Source organism: Chenopodium album, chromosome 11, assembly GCF_948465745.1.
Source record: "Chenopodium album chromosome 11, dcCheAlbu1.1, whole genome shotgun sequence".
Classification (NCBI taxonomy): Eukaryota; Viridiplantae; Streptophyta; class Magnoliopsida; order Caryophyllales; family Amaranthaceae; genus Chenopodium; species Chenopodium album.
In genome coordinates, this window is record NC_137844.1 from 17,126,059 (window position 1) to 17,148,577 (window position 22,519).

The window sequence follows — 22,519 nt, forward strand, 5'->3', positions numbered from 1 at the left end:
CAATCAACTTAATTTAAATAATTTTATACATTTTATTGTTTACATAATAATTATTTAATATGCATTACTGTTAAGTTAATACTTTATTCAAGAAAAATGTTAATTAACTAATGACTAACATTACTAATACTTTAGAAAAATTTTAAAGCAACTAATATTGTTGCTAAGGGTGCTAATTGAGTTGAGCATCTTTTGATCGACAAATCGGCTCGGTTAATATTCGGTCAAAACTTGACTCGAGTTGTTTCGACTCGTCGTAACCTTAAAAAGAACTGGTTAAGCAAGTTATAACTCAGTTCGATAAGCTCGTGAACACCTCTATGACTATTTTGATTAATTGTGAAAAAAAGGCATAGTTAAAAAACAATGTGAGGGAAGCTATTTATGTCGACAACTGTAGACACCCAAATGTATCTCCCCAAAACTAAACCTAGTGATGAGTACCTTTCACGTCATTTGATTATCGAACTAAGTGAAAGTGTGAAAAGTCTAGTGATGAGGATGTTTTTATTAAAATATCTCTTCTTTCTGTTTTTGAAAATATTTCTTTTCTTACCCTATTTATGAAAAACGTGCGGTCCAGTTTAGTTTGGTCCATGATATGGGTCCAATAATGGTGTAGTTGGATGGGGTTTGAAAAGAGCTTTCCAACGACATATTATAAGTCCAATTCCAATGAATAATGAGGAAGTTATGGCCAAAATACTAAACTGGGCCCGGTTTGATCTTTACATGCGGCCCAATGATCTAGGGGAGGGCCCAATGTTAATTATTATTCCTAAAGTTATTAGAATTAATTATAGTCTTTTAGAATTCTCTAGAAGGTTCTTTTAAGTCCTAATAGAATTAGAATTAATAATTATATTTTGATAAGTTTTATTTGGAATAAAATATTATTTTATGAAAATACGATTTCAGTTTTCATACGGACTTTACAAATCAATTTTGATTGATAAGTGGACTCTGTGTTTGAAAGCGCGTAGGAATCCAGGCTGTCGCCAAACGACAGGCCTGTCGCTACGCGACAAGCCTTCTCGCCACGTGACAAACCTTGTCGCCAAGCGACAAAGTCGGTTTTGCGGCGACAGAGTGGAGTTTTATTCCTTATCAAATTCTACCTATTTTCGGACTGTTTTCTTATAAATAGGGTCCTGAACCTCCGTTTTCAATCATCAACTATCAACAATCATCAATTATCATCTATTCTCTCTATGCTCTCATCTCTCTAGCTTTTCACAAACACAATTCCTCATACATTAGTTCTAGAAACACCTAGCCGAGTTCGAAGTTGCCTTCGCCCTAGACGTGAAAGGTTATAATTTCTGAGGGTTTGGTCCCTAATCTCTATTTCAATTATTTAATTTGATTGTTTAATTTTATATTTTCCTTGAAGTTACTAACGCGTGTATTTTGTTATTAGAAAGAGGCACGAGGCATCAAAGTATGTAGTCTTATTGCTCTATTCTTGTAGAAAGCATGTTTATTATTTGTTTAATTCCTAGTATCATGTTAGGATGTTATTATTGCTTTCTAGTATCATGTTTAGGGTGCCTTTTACTCTTTTCTAATATCATGTTAGTACCATGTTAGGTTTAAAGCTTTGATCTTTGATGCTTAGTGACATGCTAGGGTTTGTTATTAATCTTGTTAGTATCATGCCTAGGATCTTGCTATTATATTTAAGCTTTATTATTAACATGATTATGATAATTATTATAATTTTTATTATTATTATAATTATAATTTTTATTATTATTATGTTGCTTGATGCTTATTTATTGTTGTTGCTTGGTCACGCCTTTTATGCATGTTTAAAGGGAATTTGTACTTAAAATCACGCTTAATAAGATAATTAATAACTTTGGTTTAGGCTAATGTGATTTTAATTCAAGTGATCGCCAATAATAGCTTTATTTGTGCATTAATATTCAACCAACATAGATAAACAGTTTAGGGTAAATATAATGTTTGCATGTTAGTCAGAAAGCGCACATGAATACGAGGAGAATGAAGTAGAAGCCTATTTAGGGCAGGTTCAATCTCTTTTAGGTTGGATTTGTACCTTCATTCCCGAACCCTATTTGGTTCAAGACCTTTTGGAGTTGACGATCTCCTGGATCGTTAAGGGGTGTAATCTTCACCTCGTGAACGGTTTACAAGTTCCTAAAACTTGTTGGTGACTCTTTTGCTCTCTTTTCTTTCCCTTTGGAAGCCACCATGCTTAAGTGTATGACCATAGTGGGGTTCAAGCTTGGGGTTAATGCTTGAAATATTCCCTACAACAACTAACAAATTTTAAATTTTGAGTGAAATTAATTATATGATGATGATATATTTTTGTATAAGGTAGACAAGAATGATTAAGATTGAACAAATAAAACAATGTAATGAGAAAAAAGAGGAAGAAAAAACTATTAATATAGAGTAATTTTGTTGAGCAAAAAGATTGACAAAAGTCTCACATTGAAAGAAAATAGAAAGTATTGACATTGGGAGGCTATAAAAGAAGAAATAGCTATTATCATAATTATTATTGCTCTTGTTATGGCTAATGTTAATGTTATTATTGCTATTACAATAATTATTAATATTATTGTTCTTGTTATAAAATAAAGGGAATTGTGGAGAGAAGAGTTCAATCTATTATTCCATTGAGTGGGGAAAATATATATAGAAATACAATATAACTAGGATTTGCTTGGATATCAATAAACCCTAGATCTAGAATATTCCAGAATGATACATAAAGATAATGGATATCCACACAATATTTCATAACATTCCCCCTTGGATGTCCATTATCAAAGACTGTGCCTCATTAAAACCTTATTAGGAAAAAACCCTATGGGATAAAAACCTAATGAAGGAAAAAGAGTACAACATTCTTCGTAAAACGCTCGAGATGCTGCCTCATTAAAAACCTTACCAGGAAAACCCAATGTGGGACAAAACCATGGTTAAGGGAAAAAGAGTACAACGCGTATTTTCTCCCCCTGATGAATACATAACTTGAGATATTCTAGTGTTGCGGCAATGAATCCAATATGGTAAGATATCTTCTCATATGTATTAATTAAAATATCATTCGTGTTGAAATTCGATTCTCCTAAATTGAAAATTCATCTTCAAGCCTTCAAGCCTTTACATGAATATGTGAATGTCTACGTACATTTCACCATACATGTGTATATTTCAATATCATTTCAAATCTCTATTTAACATTTGATTTAACGGTTACAATTATGCGGTTATGCCTTCTTCTGGAGGTTGTGAATAATAGAAATTGATATTCATTATTTGATCAAATATTTATTGACAATAATTTCATGACAACACAAGATATTATTAAGTCGTTTTTCAATCTCTCATATGAATTATAATATAACGCATGTAATTATATACGTTGATATGGCTCTTCTGGACCATAAGAAAACATTCTCAAGCATAAGTATCGCTATTAATATTCTTTAGACGTTTCATAATTGACACGATAATTCTCATGCAAATACAAATAGTATTCTCGATCTCACTAATTCTTATATGCTCAAAATTCAGGTTGAGATGTCAATAATATAGTCACATAGACCAAAAGTTTGATAAAAATTTATAGGGCTGGATAAATACGTCGTACATAAGTTCTTCAGGAACTCTTCTTACATGATTCATAAAATGCTATAAAATCAACGTCATCAATAATTTCATCACACCTATAAGCCCATTGGAATATAAATATTTCTTCATAATTTTCCATAAAAGTTACAAATACGCCTTACTATATTTTGAACAAACATTCACATATACCACAATTATTGTATAGAAACTAATGCAGCAATATGAGATATAGAAAACAAAATATACAATGAGTAATGCATCTAACAACTTTCGATATATGCAATGAATAATACATTAACCTAGACTCACACATGCATATGAACATACATAGGACTCAAAATAATACAAGACACTGTACAGTGTGGATTTAAAAATCCATATTTCATTAGACTTCTGGTCCGTGATAAACTTTAGATTATTCTCATTATGTCGACATCAAAATGGACGTATTTAGATCCCTCATTCACTAGTCCATTCTATCATGATATGCATTATTTATCAGTTCCATCATATATATATAATTCTTCAAGATATAATTTTAATTTGCATGCTATTTTGACAATGATATCTGAATACATTTTTCATTGGTACCATCATAATTTTTCTTACATCATAGGCCATCTATTGTAATAATTCAGATATCTATACCACTTTTGGGGTATTTATACACTATTAGTGTTAGCTGCACTATCTTGCCATATATCATATCTATTAGACATATCTTTATTTTAGAACCGATCATACAACCTACACTTCAGGTGTAGTGATTCAAGTGTAATTGACAAGATTTTATCTCAATGTATACATATAATTAATTTGACCAAAATGTATCTTCAACGCTATGCAACATGAGTCATAACTGAATACAAATCAAATCATAAATGTGCAACATATCTTGATAATATATAGACAAAAGTTGGCATATAACTTTTTAAACTACCATTATAGGGATCATAATTATTATTATTTTTTTTTTTAATTTTTCCAACTTTTGCTGATTTGTTCTTCTCCCCCTAAGTTGATAAAATATCTCATTTATAGAGGCGCCTAATTTTATACCAACTTAGTAGACAAATTAGCATTAATAAAATTCACTTCATTAGGAGGATCACAATCAAAATTTATTTCTCAGAAGATTTGTATTAAACAAGTTCTATCTCTTCTGGAGAACAATTTTTATGAATAATCATTTCTTCATTAACTCTACATTGCATGTGTATTTATTATTACCTTTTTCATAATATTTTCTGGAAAACAATGTCAATACAATGTCAATGGGGAGATATGTGTTGTGCAGTTGTACGTTTTTCCTTCTTTTTCAATTTCTTATGTGCTGACATATAATAGCCCCAATCAAAAGAATTGTTATACAAATATAAATTGCTTGCTTGTAATTCTACTAGTGGTGATCTTCTGGATCTTTAAAAGCTTAAATAGTGTATTTGGTGAGCTTCTGGTCACCTAATAGTTGACAATAATATATAAGTTATTTTGGTGAACTTCTGGTCACCCATTACTCTTTTATATAAGAAATCAAAACCTATCAACTCTTGAAATTTTCATCAATACAAATTATTATGAATCCAAAAATATAGTTCAATCTCAATGTTATGTCTTGTCATTCAATTCATTTCATATATCTAACATTGAGAGAGCGTCAGCACATTATCAAATGAAATTTCAGGTTTCCATAACGAGTAATTATTAAACCCGGATGGTCTAATTTAATTATCACATCCAATCACTTCTCTAAATTTGAACTTTGGTCAGTTTCCAACACTAGTGATCACTTTATTAAACTTACTTTATGTATGGCCATGAATATGATGTGATATTATAACATCAATATATATTTCCTTATACAATTGGCAAGACAATCAACTAATCCAATAATAACTCATACTCTTGATAAACCTTTGGAAATAATCTTGATACATGCTAAACTTGTTGGATATATTGTACTCTTCTAGAGTATTTTATATAATTATGGTACATATCCATTAATAAATATAATCTCTTCTAGAGATCTATTCAAATGTATCACCTCGTCAAATTATTGTCAATAATTGCTCTGTTCCTATTTGAAGTTTCATATCTTTGGAACCCATTGGGCTATCACGCTTCAGGCGTTCTTTAGGTTCATTGGAGCATTTATTGCTTGTATATATATAGTCAATGAAATTTATTTATATCCATCTTCAAGATGGTATCATTACAAAATATTTAATTAACATGTGGTCACTTCTATTATATAAATCGTTGATATTTAGGTTAATATATGTACCAATTAAACTGACCATCAATATATTTTATTATTTATGTGCAAGGATTACATAAAATAATAGAATAAATACAACAACCTTTAAATGTCTTCCACCTTTTAAGGCATAAATTCTTTTACCAATGCATGTATCAAGCATAATAAAATTACTCTTATGAACTCAACTCGTAACTCTTGCCCAATTATATTAATCTTTTATAAGTATGGGTATAATAAATATATTTTGTAAGTAATAAGTTGCTCATAATGTCATGATTAATTTCTTGAACTCATAACACCATTTCTTGTTCAAATAGATATTCTTATGAATTTTTTTCATGAATAATATAATTAAATGAACATCATGCAAACATGCTTATTAGTTTTCATTCAATCATGCAATTTCTCATTCACTTCTGGGAATGAGCTAGTGAGTCTAGTTAGCTATCATTCATCAATTTGATCTCACACAGTGTTTGCTGTTAAAAATAAATATATTCAACCAAAAGAAAGATACATCAACTCCTTAAAAACTTTATTTATATATTTTAACATGATAGACAATCTAGTCAGCATACTTTAGAAACTATGTTAGTCATTTCTGTTTTCATAATATTCTTGAAGGTCTTTGACCCTTGCTTTCATAAATTTAGGTAACTTCATATCCATTATATATACAAAAATTACATGTTCAAATAACTTCATCATTCCAATAATCTAATTTTATGTATACATATACTATCAAATACTATTGATATTGACCACACATTACTCATCAAATATCATGTAAATATTAACAATCTCACTCATAAGGGTAATTAGAAACAATAAAATGCTACATATCATAAAAAACAAACCAAATCATACTCATATCTATTAGTTCTTGATTATGACTGTAAATATTTTTTTTTAGAACCTATTATTCACGAGGTCAATGAAATTATAACGTCATTCAAGTGCAAGTAATATCACTCATAAAAGTACAAATAATATTACAATCATAGTTAAAGACTTCAATAAATTACCATAAAAATAATCCATGATGTTTAATTCATACTCATCATAATCACATAATTTGATCAAATTAGGGTGCTGATATTGCCAAGGCAAAAAAAACCATTTCCAAGGCAACGTATCTAACCGCTACCCGTAATATTTGAGAATCAAAAAATGTTAAACTTATTAATTCAATAATATACTTTGTAATATTTTATTGCCTATAATTTTAGTAGCTAAATATTCCAATTAAAATCTTTCCAACTTCAACTACTAATTATTCTCTTCAAAATCTACAATTAATTAAATTATTCATCACCATTCACTCACTAAATTTAACATTTTATTGGGAGAAACACCATTACCAAAGCTTTACAGGTATTAGCTACCTCTAAACTTGTTTATTAATTAATTTTATTTATTTATTAAGTGCGTAATTAATTTGTAAATGACTATTAGTATAAGTGTTTTCATGTCAACATTATACGTATAAATGTTCATGTTCTACTCTTATTATAAAATTTTCCATTGAAACAAAAAAAAAAAAAAAAGCATTATGTTTGTATATTAACGTGGGATACTTCATTCTTCAAACTCTAATTAAAATCTGATTGTTGGGCATTCGATCTTAAGGATTGGTAGACAAATATTTTCTAAACATTGCATCTTAATTATCTATCTATTTCTTTGACAAATTATTGCTAATCATAGGCAATAAAATATTACAAAATATATTAATGAATTAATATGTTTGACATATTTAGATTCTCAAATATTACGGGCAGCGGGTAGATAATTTGCCTTGGAAATGGTTTTTTTTGCCTTGGCAATATCAGCACCCTCAAATTAAGACTTCTTGAGCAATTAGCTTAGGCATATAGTACAACTAAATATTATATATACTTGTTAAGAAATTTTCCTCAATATTTTCTTTCCCTTTTTAAATTCCACTTCACTGTCTAAATCTACAAGTAATAACAATACTCTATAACCGTGTCCTTGATTCAAGCCAATGATTATGTGTGCATAATCAATCTACTCCTAGTTTACATAAATTCCACCTAATTATCACCTAGAATTACATACACAAATTTTTATCAATATCTCCTAATATGGTGAAGTATATCCTCTAATTTTGGGATATAATTTAGGAAATCATATCGTAACAATACTCAATAGTAAATCAAATTATCAAAACTAATTTAAATTTCTTTAGCATTAAACATTTAAACCTATATAAACTTATGTCATTAATATGTAAAAAAAAACCTTATATAAATTCATACTACAAGCCTACAAGGTTCAATTAAAAAAAAAAAAACTCAAAGACGTACAACGACAACTTCAGTTTTAAAAAGTCTTTAATAAAATTTATCGATTGCACGTCTACAATACTATAACAGTAGCAGCCTGGGGCAACGCCCGGACTACTCACTAGTTATTATTATTATTTGTGTCATTATTATGATTATTGTTGTTGTTGTTGTTGTTGTTGTTAATAATAATAATATTATTAAATTATTATTATTATTATTATTATTATTATTATTATTATTATTATTATTATTATTATTATTATTATTATTATTATTACAGAAAACCAGTCTTCTTGTTAATTACCAAGATTGTGGTTGGACATTACCTAAATCTAGTTTTCTTGAAAATTACCAAGATTGCGGTTGGACATTAACTAAACCCAGATTTCTTGTTAATTACCAGTATTGGGGTTGGACATTACCTAAACCCAGTTTCCTTGGATTTAACCTAACTCTAGTTGCCTCTACTCGAGCTAAGCAAGATAATATTTTTATTTAATTGCGAAAAATAAAATATCATTGTTTAAAATTAATTTGGTACCTTTCAAAGAGAAGCTAGTACTTATGTCCATAACTCATCACATTTAAAATTTGAAGGGAGATTAATTAGATGAGATGAAATACTATTTTACGAAGTAGACAATATTGATTAAGATTGAACAAGTGAAACAATGTAATGGAAAGAGGAAAGAGAAAGATGTGGGAGAAAAAGCAAACCATATATTAATTTTGTTAAGCAAAGAAATTGCTGAAATCCCACATAAAAATAAATAAATAAAAAAAAAGACGAGTATTAATTAAAAGTGCTTATAAAAAGCAAAAATCATGTCAAACTTTTACTTAAGTCCCACATTGAAAATTAACCAAGTACTATGAGTTATTCAAAGCTTTGAGGTTCGTATGGATCCTAATGTGGAGGATCTAGTCTATTGAAAAGGGAACTCTCAAGGTAAATTCACTATAAAATCAGTATTGAGTATTATGCGACATGAGACCGATATTGTAGATGAGAAATGCTAGAATGTTGTGTGGAAAGCCCTTGTACAATAGCGTATAAGAGCTTTTTGTTTGGTTAGCATGCCATGACCGAGTCTTGGGAAACCATCAATCATCAATTATTAACCTATACTAAAAGCGAATCTAAAATGACACTTGTCACGATGTCATTAATAATTTTCCCTCTTTTTTGCACTTTTCTTTTTTTTTTTTCTTTTTCTTTTTTGCCTAATTTTAATGACTTCCATTTTATAAGCTACAACAATAATACTTATTTCTATTTTGACAACCTATCTAATTCAATCATACTCAATTAATTTTTTTTAACATATATTCTATATACTATTAATCTTTTAGTTACAAATATACTAACATAGATTAAAAATAAGGTATTGAAATATATCATTGTCCAAGATTATTATAATATTAATAAGGAGTATCAATTTTTTCCTCCAACATTAATCATTTGACAATAAAATTTATTTTAATTAAAAATAGAAAAACCATTTTGGTAGCGTAATTTGTATGAATCTTAAAATTATACATAACATTTATACAAACAATTGAACAAAATTATTTTATTATATTATACTCCCTCCGTTTTTTATAGACTAGAGTTGGATTTGCACATTTGCCGAGACACAACTTTAATTATCAACATCATTAATTAGAGATTATTAAAAATTATGATTTTTTTTTATATATAAAAGCAGACAATATGACAAATCCAACAACATAATATATGATCATATTTATATTATATATTGGTAAAATAAATTAAATAAATGATGACACATGAATAGTGTAAAATATTTTAACTCAACATATATTGAAAACTTCAATCTAATTACTCTACACATTTTATGCAATGTGATTATTAAAATTAAAATAAAAACCGCTACTACTCACTATAAATATATTTTTAAAAAGTTGATTACGGAATACTAATTATCCTAAAGTAATATAAAATCAACTAAATTTTCATTTAATGCCGGTCAAAGTGTGTCAACAAAAATATAAGGACAAATGTATGTATATGAGTTCGTATACGGGTACTAACCTTTTTTTTTTTTTTTTTTTTTTTTTTGAAGACATATATGGGTACTAACCTAAACTTATATTTTCATTTTCTTATATAAAACCTAATAGCTTCTAAATTTCTATTACTAAATTATTTTTTTATAAAATTCAAAATAATAACCTTTACGCATTTGGTATAAATTAAAATTCAAGTTATTTTGTCACAAATATTTTTTTTTTTTGGATAAATTATTGTTAAATTAACAACCATTCTTTATTCCCATCAAAAATAAATAAATAAATAAAAAGAAAAAAAGAAAACCATTCTTTATAATTTGGACTTAACCTAGTAATCGATATAAAAGGCATCTCACAGATAGTCCAAGGTGTTATATTTGTGGAGCAGCCGAGGAGACTACCTTGCACATCCTTCGTGACTGCTTAGCTGCTAAAGTGGTATGGCGAAAAATTTTGTCCCCTTCCCTCTTTGGTACGTTCTTCCATGGTATTTTGAAAGATTGGATTACAAAGCATGTAAAGAACATGGATCACAATGATGAAGAAAGCTGGGCTACCTATTTTGGGGTTGCGGTTTGGTGGATTTGGAGGTGGAGGAATTGCTTTGTTTTTAATCGACAAGATGAAATCCCTTTAGATATTGGTGCTACCTTCAAGTGCGCTATGATGAAGCTCGACGCAGTATTATGGGATTCTAGGATGAAGCAAGCAGTAGTAGTGGGTCAAAGCAACAAATTTATGTGTCTTGGCATCCCCCTAATGGAGGTTGGTATGTGTTAAATTGTGATGGACCAGCTAAAGGCACGCCAGGGGCAGCAAGTGGGGGTGCAATAATTCGTGACCATAGGAGAGGGTTTGTTTCAGCCATCTTAGCCAGCTTTGGGATTCGTAGTGCGTTCAGGGCTGGGATCCTAGCTCTAACTCAAGGCATCAAGCTAGCTAACTCGTAGCCTTCAAATTCAACAGCTAGAAATTCAGTTGGATAATCTAGCATGTGTCCAAATTTTGCAAAATAAAGTCTCGAACAGGGGTGAGTGTGCTCATGAGATTACCTACTGCCAGAACATGCTACACGATGCAAGTTGGTGGATCAAAGTTGCATATATATAGAGAAGGCAATCGCACGGAGGATTGGTTGGCCAACCGCAGAGTCTTTCAAGACACACGAGTTAGTTTAATTGAGTCAATTCCGTTAGAGTTGAGTAGGATTTTAGATGAGGATAGGAGGGGTGTTGCTATGCCTCGCTTAGTGCCTCCTTAATTTTCTTTTCTTCCTTTTGTTTATTTCTTGTTCTGTTGGTGCGTTTGGTTTATTTCTTCTTGGAATTTTGTTCCTCGTATGAATAAAAAAAAAAAAAAACTGAGTATTATGAACATGGATTATAATAAAAGACACTTAATTCTCTCTTATAAATTATTATTATTATTATTATTATTATTATTATTATTATTATTATTATTATTATTATTATTATTATTATTATTATTATTATTATTATTATTAGGGTATTATCATGGTTTTTATTGAGCAAATCAATGATTATAAAATTATATGCCATAAATTTTGTAAACAACCTTAATAAATGCGAGTTGAACAAGCTATAACTTAGCTCACATAGATAATTTTTTTTATTAATTATTAAAAATGGGTTATAAATAATAATTTTGGGCTCATGTTTGCTTTGGGCTTAAACTCAACTTTAGCATGACTTAGAAATTTCGAATAAACCCAGGGTTTTGACGATGATTACCAACCATTATTGATGGACACTACCAAATGGCCCTAGTAAAAAAAATAATAATAAAAAAACTAAACTAAATTATGCACACCTGAAATTTTAGAATGTCTCGGGGTAGATTCTAAATTTTTAGGCGTTTCTTGGTATGAACGCCTGAAAGTTTAGAATCTTTTTGGCACAGTCTAAATATTTTAGGCGTTTCATGGTATGAACGCCTGAAGTTTTAGAATGTCTCGGGGTAGATTCTAAAATTCTAAGTGTTCCTCTGATTGCATTTTAAACATTCATGGGGAACACTTGGAGCATCCTGGATCTTTAGAATCCATCTAGGGACATTCTAAAATTTCAGGCGTAACACCCCTGAAATGCCTGAAATTTACGCCTGAAATTTTAGAATGTTTCATGGAGGATTCTAAACTTTTAGGCGTTTCTCCCATGGTACTTTTAAATATTTTAAACTGGGAATAGATAATGTCCTACCACAATCTTGGTAATAAACCAAGAATATTGGGTTTAGGTAATGTCCAACCACAATCTTGGTAATTACCAAGAAAACTGAGTTTGTTTTCGTAACTTGATATATAGCTAAAAAAAAAAGGCTAGATAATGTCATAAATTTAAAGCCCAAATTTGGGCCCAAATTTATTAAATATAGCCAATGTTTGAATAACTCAATCCTCAAATAGGAGCTAAGTTATTCATACTATTGAAAGAGAGACTAACTTTCTCTTTTTATAATATCTCCATGTCAATACTCTCTATTTTCTTTCAATGTGGGATTTTTACAAATCTTTTTGCTCATCAAAATTACTCTATATTAATAGTTTTTTCTTCCTCTTTTTTTCCCATTACATTATTTCATATGTTCAACCTTAATCATTCTTGTCTACCTTATACAAAAATATTTCATCATCATATAATTGACTTCACTCAAAATTTAAAATTTGTTAGTTGTGGACATAAGTAATAGCTTATCTATATAGAGGTACCACATTTTTTTTAACTATGCCTTTTCTATATTCACAATTAATCAAAATATTTATGGAGGTGCTCACGAGCTTATCAAGCTGAGTTATAGCTTGCTCGACTAGTTCTTGTTAAGGTTATGACGAGACGAAACAACTCAAGTTGAGTTTTGACCGAATGTTGACCGAGCCGATTTATTGATCTCAAGATGCTCAACTCAATTAGCACCCTTAGTAATAATATTAGTTGCTTTAAATTTTTCCTAAAGGGTTAATAATGTTACTCATTAGTTAATTAACATTTTTCTTGAATAAAGTATTAACATAACAGTAATGCTTATTAAATAATTATTACCTATAAAATAAAATGTAGTTGATATGTAGTTATCCCAAAAGCTTTGTTAACCATAATCTAAACAATGAAATGTATAAATAATTTTGATAAAGAATTTAAATTTAAGTTGATTAGTTATCCCAAAAGCTTTGCTAATCAATTTGGAACGGTAATATCCATATTAATTAAGTTCATGTAAAAAAACACTACTATTACTACTACCACCACCACCACCACCACCACCAATAATAATAATAATAATAATAATATCAACTTTATTTAAAAAAATGAAAATGAATAACAATAACAAAACCAATTAACAAATCTAATAATAATAATAATAATAATAATAATAATAATAATAATAATAATAATAATAATAATAATAATAATATCAACTTTCTTCAAAAAAAAATAAAAAAAAATAAATAACAATAATAACATCAATAATAACAACAAATCTAATAATAATTAATTAAAAAAATAACCATAACAACAACAATAATAATTAATATTAATAATTAATAATATTAATATTAATAGTAACAATAACCACTCTTTAAAAAAACTGGATGTTAGGTAATGTCCATCCAAAATCTAGATAATTACTAAGAAAATTGGGTTTTTTTTTCGTAACTTGATATATAGCTAAAATAAAAAATACTAGATAATATCCTAAAGTTAAAGCCCAAATAAACTTGGGCCCAAACTTATGAAATATGACCAATGTTTGAATAAGCCAAGCCTAAAATAAAAGTTAAGTTATTCATACTATTGAGAGAGTAGAGGTTAAGTTTCTTCTTTTATAACCTCTTAATCTTAATACTCTCTATTTTCTTTCAATGTGGGACTTTTGCCAATCTTTTTACTCAACAAAATTACTCTATATTAATATTTTTTCTTCCTCTTTTTTCTCATTACATTGTTTTATTTGTTCAATCTTAATCATTCTTGTCTACTTTATACAAAAATATCTCATCATCATATAATTAATTTCACTCAAAATTTAAAATTTGTTAGTTGTGGACATAAGTAATAGCTTATCTTTATAGAGGTACCACATTGTTTTTTAACTATGCCTTTTTTTTCACAATTAATCAAAATAATTATGGAGGTGCTCACGAGCTTATCGAGCTAAGTTATAACTTGTTCGACCAGTTCTTGTTAAGGTTACGATGAGTCGGAACAACTCGAGTCGAGTTTTGACCGAATATTAGAAAAAGTGCTATTTGTAACGCCCTAGTAGCAACTGACATTAATTATGTTAGTTACAAAAAGACACTAGTAGAAAATACTTGATGGGAAGCCCCAAATGGCAAGAGGTTTTAAAAATCCACTTGCCATTTACCTAATTTTTTAATAAAAAACCTCTAATATTGAATGCCAAGCGGTTTTGGCGCGAACCGCTTGCCAATAATAGTGACAAGCGGTTTGGGGTTGAACCGCTTGCCATTAGATATAATGGCAAGCGGTTCAACCCCAAACCGCTTGCCATTTAAAAAAAACCTAAAATCTGCCCACCCCTCCCTTTATTTCTCTCCCGTTTTCCCTCTCTCTCCTCTTCTCTTCCCTTCGCTCCTTTCTTCTTTCACTTTCTCTTTTTCTTTGTTCTTTCTCTTCTCCACAAATTCGAACCAAAACCAAATAATTTCGAGCAAATTCAACCAAAACCCCAAGAAAAATTTCGAGCAGATTTTGAGGACAATTTCGAGTACAATTTCGAGCAAATTCGTGCATGCGTGTGGGTGTTCAAGTTTTTTAGGTCAAATTCGACCATGAAAACTCTAGATCTAGAGTTTTTATGGTCGAATTTGACCTTTAAAACCATAATTTCAAGCCCAAATCGGCGTTTTCATGGCGACGGATCTAGTTTGGGTGGAGGTCGTGGTGGGTTAGATGGTTTTTTTTTTTTTTTTTTTTTTTTTTTTTTTTTTTTTTTTTAAGGTGGGTCTAAGTTTTTTTTGTTTTTTTTTTTAAATTTCGATTTTAGTTTTAATTTTGATTTTAATTTTGTTTTTGGTGGGGGTCGTGGTGGGTGGGGGTTGTGGTTTGGGTTAGGGTCGTGGGGTGGGGGTCGTGGTTTCGGTGAGGGTTTTGATGGGTGGGGATCTGGTTTTGGTGGGCGGGGGTTAGGTGGGGGTTCTGGTGGGTGAGGGTCTGGTCGTGGTGGGTGGGGGTTGTGGTTTGGGTTAGGGTCGTGGGTGGGGGTCGTGGTTTCGGTGAGGGTTTTGGTGGGTGGGGATCTGGTTTTAGTGGGTGAGGGTCTGATCGTGGTGGGTGGGGGTTGTGGTTTCGGTGAGGGTTTTGGTGGGTGGGGGTCAAGTGGGGGTTTTGGTAGGTGAGGGTTTGGTCGTGGTGAGTGGGGGTTGTGGTTTCGGTGAGGGTTTTGGTGGGTGGGGGTCGTGGTTTGGGTGGAGGGACTGGTGGGTGGGGGTCGTGGCTTGGGTGGGGGGTGGTGGTGGTGGGTGAATTTTATTTTATTTTATTTTTTTTTTGTTTTTTATGAAAATCAGAAAATGTAATATTAGAATAATTTATTAATGAAAATATTTATGTTTTTTCATATGCTTAATGTTTGTGTATCAATTTATGCGAAAAAATAAAAAAAAAATTGTTTTTTATACCCATAATGGGCAGCGGTTTGGCGCCAAAAACCGTTGCCCTTTATCTAGTAATGGCAAGCGGTTCTGAACCGCTTGTCATTTAAATGGCTAATGGCAAGCCCCCTAAGCCCATGCGGTTCAAAACCGCTTGCCATTAGGGGGTTTGAACCGCTTGCCATTACATTTATTCTACTAGTGAGAGTATTAGTAATTGACATAGATAGTGCGGGTTACAAATAAATTAGTATTAGTAACTGGCATAATCAAGGTCAGTTACAAATAGTAGGTCAATGATAGGCTGACCAACTATTACTAAGGGGCATAAAAAATGCTAGTTACAAATAATAAGTCAACTTTATTGACCGTATTAATTGTAAGGGACTTTATTAAGGCCGGTTACTAATATTATCGCGCACCACTCACACTTCACTTGTATTCTTATTTATTTATTTATTTTTAATTTTACAACAAAAAAAATTAGTTGTAACATGCGCTTCTTTTACCTACACTCCTTTTTTTTTTCCATACATAAACTTGCAACTTTATCTCTCCTTTGAAACTGCTCTGATCTAACGCTTCTCCTAAACTATTTCATCAAGAATATCAAGGTATGCTTTTGATCTCTTTTGAAAAACGAAAGGTATCACTACAAGAAAAAGCTTTTTGGGAGACGAGTGCGTTTAGTAAGGGCAACGAAACTTCCTTTCATTGCACATTGTTGATATTTTGTGCGACGAGATTAAATGTGTTATGGGCAACAAGTTATGTCTTTGTTGCCCTATACTGATATATGGGCAACAAAACAGGGGATGAGTTGTCCTTTATTATATTTTTGGGCCACGAAATATAACTTGATTGCCTATTAGGATAGTTAGGCGACAAATAAACTTAATTCGTTATCTATTTTTATTAAATTAATTTGAGTGATATTTTATTTGGTTGCCCAAATCCCACTAAAAATTTGGCGGAAAAAAATCAGAATAGTCAAACAAAAATTTCAGTACTGCTAAAAGAACTAACCCTTTACCCACGATCAAACCAATTTCCCTTTCTCAGCAACAGGATGCATACTTTGGGTTTGTCCGTCTCCCAAAATTTTCCACTAAGAGTTCCCTTCGCTTTCAGTGCCAGCTCGGGTTCTCATCAATGTTAGTGATCTGCGCTGTTGATTCATCTCGACTGCTTCGGTTCATTTGGCTTCTCTTGGTCCACTTTTTGGATGTGGTTCGGTTTTATGGGGGTCCGGGCTTTGCAGCTATTGGTTTGTTGCAAGACCATTTCAATGTTTGGTTCTCTTCGATCTTCCTGTAATGGTACTTAGTGTGTGTAGGTTGTTAAATGTCCTTGTTTTAGTTGGTGTTAGGTTGTAATTCTGTTTTTCTTTAATAGTATCTTTTGTAAAAAAAAAAAAAAAAAAAAAAAAAACCAATTTCCCTTCTCTTTGCTCTGTGCAAACCAAAAGCCGCCATTGAAGAGGTAATTCTTCCATTCTTTATTTTTGCAGTGCTTTGTAAAATTTCAGTATTTCTTTTGCTAATTCATCCGTTGATTCAGCCATAAACCCTAACTTATTTAATATGTAGGTGAGGCAGCGGTGACGGCTGGTTAGGGTTCGAAGCAATTGACGGCGGGTTTAGGTTTGAGGCATTTGACGGCGGTGAGGAAGCAGGTGGGTTGCCCATCTTCTCTCTGTTATGCAGTTATCTTTTTTTATTACTACTAATTATTTGTGATCTCTTGAATTATGGTTTTAAATTTTCAATTTCTGTGAATTATCCTTGTATTATTGGTTTTTTAGATTAATCATGATGTATTGTATACAAAATTTTCATTGATTTTAATTTTTCTGTGAATTTTTTGGTCCTCATTGTTTCTGTTGATTTTTAGCCCCCTTTTTAAAGGTTATCAAAAGGTATAATTTGGATATATGATGCCGCACAAATGTCCTTTTAGGTTGTTCATTAATTCTATTTGTTTGCAACAAAACATCTATATTTTTACATAACAAATATACCATATAAATCTGGGTTTTGTATCACACAAATATTTACATTCAACCACGAGTTTTCCACTACTACAATATATTTCCAGAAATTTTTGGAGTAAAACAGTATACCACCTAAACTAATTCAAGAGTTTGAAAGAATCAACCCACCTGCATCTAACTGATAAAAATTGATTGATTAACAAGAAAGAAATAAGTGCTGTTAATTCACTAGGGATGACAGTATAGGTGCGCTTTATAGAAATTGAGAGATTATTATTATATTTTATTTATTTTTTCTGGTAAGCTTTTTGTTGAGCTTTAATTTTAATTACTAAAACTCCTGCAAAAAAGGCACCTAGTGACACAAATAATTTTAGATCCTCACTTGATAATTGAGCATTATAACTAACAAAAGGAATTTCATCATCTCATATCAAATATATCAGTGAAGTATGAGTAGAGTTTGTGATTGCAATAATGATGTAGAAAACTAGATCAACTAATTGAATAGCTGCATATTCAGATTTATAAACTGATCTGTAGATGTCACAGAAAGAAGAAAATTTAACATTTTCTATTGGTTGTTGATAAGGAATAAAATCTATATTATGTTGCAACCAAACACCTCCTAATACAAATCTTTTTGTTCATCCTAGTGGTGATTGTCTATTCTCTTAATCAAATTCATACTTCCACCATATATACTAGCTGCACAGCTAACCGTAGTTCCTAGCAGACAAGAAATCAATTTATCATAATAATTTGCCAAAAAGTGAGCTCAATATTATAGCTAAAGATAACATGGCATTCTAAGATGCACATTTTTGCCAAATTTGTACAGGCACCCACCACTAACTAGTACTGTAATATACTTATCTTACTATCATTGCTTAAATATCAATCAATCAAAGCCTTAATTCCAAAGTGGGGTCGGCTAACACGAACCAAATTTAATTATTCTGTGTAGTCATCAACATAAATCTTTCTCCTCCATCCCTTACGATCCAAAACTTCATCCTCACGTAAATCCATGCACTTCATATTCTTCCTCACTCCTTCCAACTAAGTCATTTTTGGTCTCCCTCTTCCTCGTTTAATCCCTCCATGGTCCCACTCTTCCACTCTTCGCACCGGTGCACCCTCGGGTCTCCGTCTTACATGTCCAAACCAACGCAGACGATTTTCCCTTAATTTATCTGCAATGCCTGCCACACCTACTTTCTTGCGAATAACCTCATTTCTGATTCTATCTCTTAAAGTGTTTCCACACATCCACCTTAACATGTGCATTTCCGTAACCTCCATCTTTTTAATATGCTCTTTCTTAGAAGCCTAACATTCTGTACCATAGAGCAACATTGGTCTTATGGCAGTCCTGTAGAATTTTCCCTTCAACTGTAAGGGAATGCTGCGGTCGCATAACACTCCCGTGGCCGCTCTCCATTTAAGCCACCCTGACATAATCCTGTGGGCCACGTCTTGATCAATGTCACCATTCTTGTGGATGATCGACCTAAGATACTTAAAACATTCACTCCTGGTCAAATCCTTTCCATCCAAACTCACCAATTCATTGTTTGTCCCCCTCTGAGTGCCAAAACGACATACCAAATATTCAGTCTTACTCCGACTTAGCTTAAACCCTCTAGATTCCAACCTTTGCCTCCACTGCTCCAACTTGGCATTAACCCCATCCCTAGTCTCATCCACCAAAACGATATCATCCGCGAACAACATACACCATGGGACCTTATCTTGAATTGGTCTAGTTACTTCATCTAAAACCGTTGCAAAAAGAAAAGGGCTTAATGCAGACCCTTGATGCAATCCGATTGTAATAGGGAAATCTTTTGTCAACCCTCCACATGTCCTCACATTTGTTGACACCTCTCGATACATATCCTTAATTAGGTCCACATACCTTCGTGGGATACCTTTCTTCAACATTTCCCACCAAAGTATCTCTCTTGGCACCTTGTCATATGCCTTCTCTAAATCAATAAAGACTATATGAAGATCCTTCTTCTTTACCCTATAAAACTCCATCATTTGTCTTATCAAATGGATTAGTAGATCTCCCAGGCATAAAACCAAATTGGTTATCTGAAATGCTTGTGCATGCCCTCAACCTTTGTTCAATCACCCTTTCCCACAGCTTCATAGTGTGGCTCATAAGCTTAATTCCTCGATAGTTTGAGCGTCCCCTTTGTTTTTATAAATCGGGACCAATGTGCTCTTCCTCCAATCTTGTGGGATCCCTGTAGCCGTCCATATCTTGTTGAAAAAGTTTGTTAACCAATCAATACCAATCTTACCCAAACACCTCCACACCTCTATCGGCACCCCATCAGGGCCAACCGCCTTCTTAGATTTCATCTTGTTCAGTGCAATCTCTACCTCTAATCTCCTAATCCTTCGCACATACTCCATGTTGATTTCTTCATCACTCACAGAGGTATCTCCTATCACAACTCCATCACTTCCATTAAATAATTCATCGAAGTACCCCTTCCACCTGTCCTTGATGTCCTCCTCTTGTATTGGGAACATTTGGTTCTTATCTTTGACACACCTCACCATTCCTTAAATATCAATGATTAAAAATTTTTAGGCCATAAAAGGACATATGTGCAGCATATAAGTCACAAGTCACAACCTCATGCCAGCCAAAATCTTTAGAGTTTCAAAACTAGAAAATTAAATTATAATATAATATTTTATTATAACAATATTAGCAAATCATACTACAATTTCATAAACAAGCAAAACAAATATCATAGCTATTAAGCAAACAAAAACTCCGTTATATATATAAACTACTAATTTACACATGCATACTCACAAATTCAGAAACATAAGAAAAGCAAATAAAAATACATAAAAGTTTACTGACTAATTATGCTATTAATTATGCCTGTTGTTGTAGTGGTACTTAACCATCTAATTTTCTTACGTTCAATTTGTTAAAGGTTTTCTTTTGTTTTCATTTCAAGATTAATAGAGATCGAACTTGGATGAACCACAGTGGTATAAAGGATAGGCAAAAACCAGAGTATAAAGTAGGGGTTGATGAGTTTTTAGAATTTGCTTTTAAAGGAAAAAATAGTAGGACATTGTTAAAATGTCCTTGTTTGAATTGTCGATTAATGATGGCTCTAAATCGAAAAACTATGCAATGTCACTTACTAGTATATGGTATAGACAACAGTTATAACCCATGGGTGAGTCAAGGAGAAAATGATAAGCAAGATGATAATAATGAAAATGATGAGAACACGATGGAGGTCTCAGATGACGAAGAGGATGAAATGCCTTTTGATGACATGGCTCCATTGGTTTTTGATGCAACAAATAATGCATGGAATAATAATACTACAACTTCTGAAGTTCCCATTGATAGTGGTAACACCATGGAGTTTGGTTCTAGTAGTGGCAATAATGAAACTCCTAATAAGGAGTTCATGACATGTACTAGTAAGTTACATTCAATTTGTTCACATAGCATTTAGACACTCTTAATACTCAATGCCTTGTAATCTTCTCAAGATTCAATAAGTTAAGAAATCTATTATCACTACTTGAGTAAGTTAAACTTTTATCGTTTGAACCTTTTAAGATATCTCACGAGCTCATATTCTAGAAATTATTGGTCTTTGTGATAATAGTTTGGCAGGTTGGTTTTGGATGCAGGGTTCAATATTATTTTAAGCTTATTCTACAAGCACTTTTAAAAGGATGAACGACTTAAGAGAGGATGATTTCTACAAGAAGTTGTCAGATTGTTCTGTTTTAGAAATCACAATAATGCTCTAATCTGTTTAGTTCAAATCATCTCTTATCACTCTGTTCTTTTAGGATGACATACATGTCTTTTGTAGTTGAAAGTTGGTGACATATTTGTAATTTACAAGCAATCATGTTCTATATTGTATAATTGATGATGTAATGTCGATTAAATTGGGCCTTACGTGGTTTAGATTAATATTCATTGTATTTATTATAAAAGTTGGGTTAATAATTTATGGTGCTTCACAAAAAAAAAAAAAAAAAAAAAAAGTGTAGCGTGGGTGGTGGCACTAGGGAAATCTGCTACTACTGCCTTTTTTTTTAAAAAAAATATAATGAAATGTTATTCGTAACTGGCGTTAAGATTTGCTAGTTACTAATAATACCCTATTTGTAACCGGTGTAACTTAATGCCAGTTATGAATAGTATGCTTTCTAACTTGAAAATAGTTTATTTGTAACTGGCGTTAAGTTAAGCTAATTAGGAATAGTACATTATTTGTAACTAACATTAGTCGGTTACGAATAATTTTCACTAGTTGTGACGGTGGCATTCGCAACCAACAATGCCAGTTACAAAACGTGAATTTCGCTAGTTACAAATATCATTTTTTCTACTAGTGGTTGACTGAGCAGATTTGTCGATATAAAGATGCTCAATTCAATTAGCACCTTTGGTAATAATATTAGTTGCTTTAAAATTTTTCTAAAGTATGAGTAATGTTAGTCATTAGTTAATTAACATTGAATAAACTATATTAGCGTAACAATAATGCTTATTAAATAATTATTATCTAAACAATAAAATGTATAAAATAATTTAAATTAAGTTGATAGTTATCTTAGTCGCTTTGCTAATCAATTTTAGATGTTAAAAACCATCATTT

General features: G+C 31.3%; 1 long non-coding RNA gene across 1 annotated transcript; it reads left to right on the plus strand.

Annotated features, from left to right (window-relative positions):
- Positions 1-16,822: 16,822 nt before the first annotated feature.
- On the plus strand, positions 16,823-21,851 carry LOC145568674 (uncharacterized). Its single transcript, XR_014095886.1, has 3 exons — positions 16,823-17,335; positions 17,443-17,528; positions 21,537-21,851. It is a non-coding gene; the product is annotated as an uncharacterized LOC145568674 (long non-coding RNA).
- Positions 21,852-22,519: the final 668 nt, after the last annotated feature.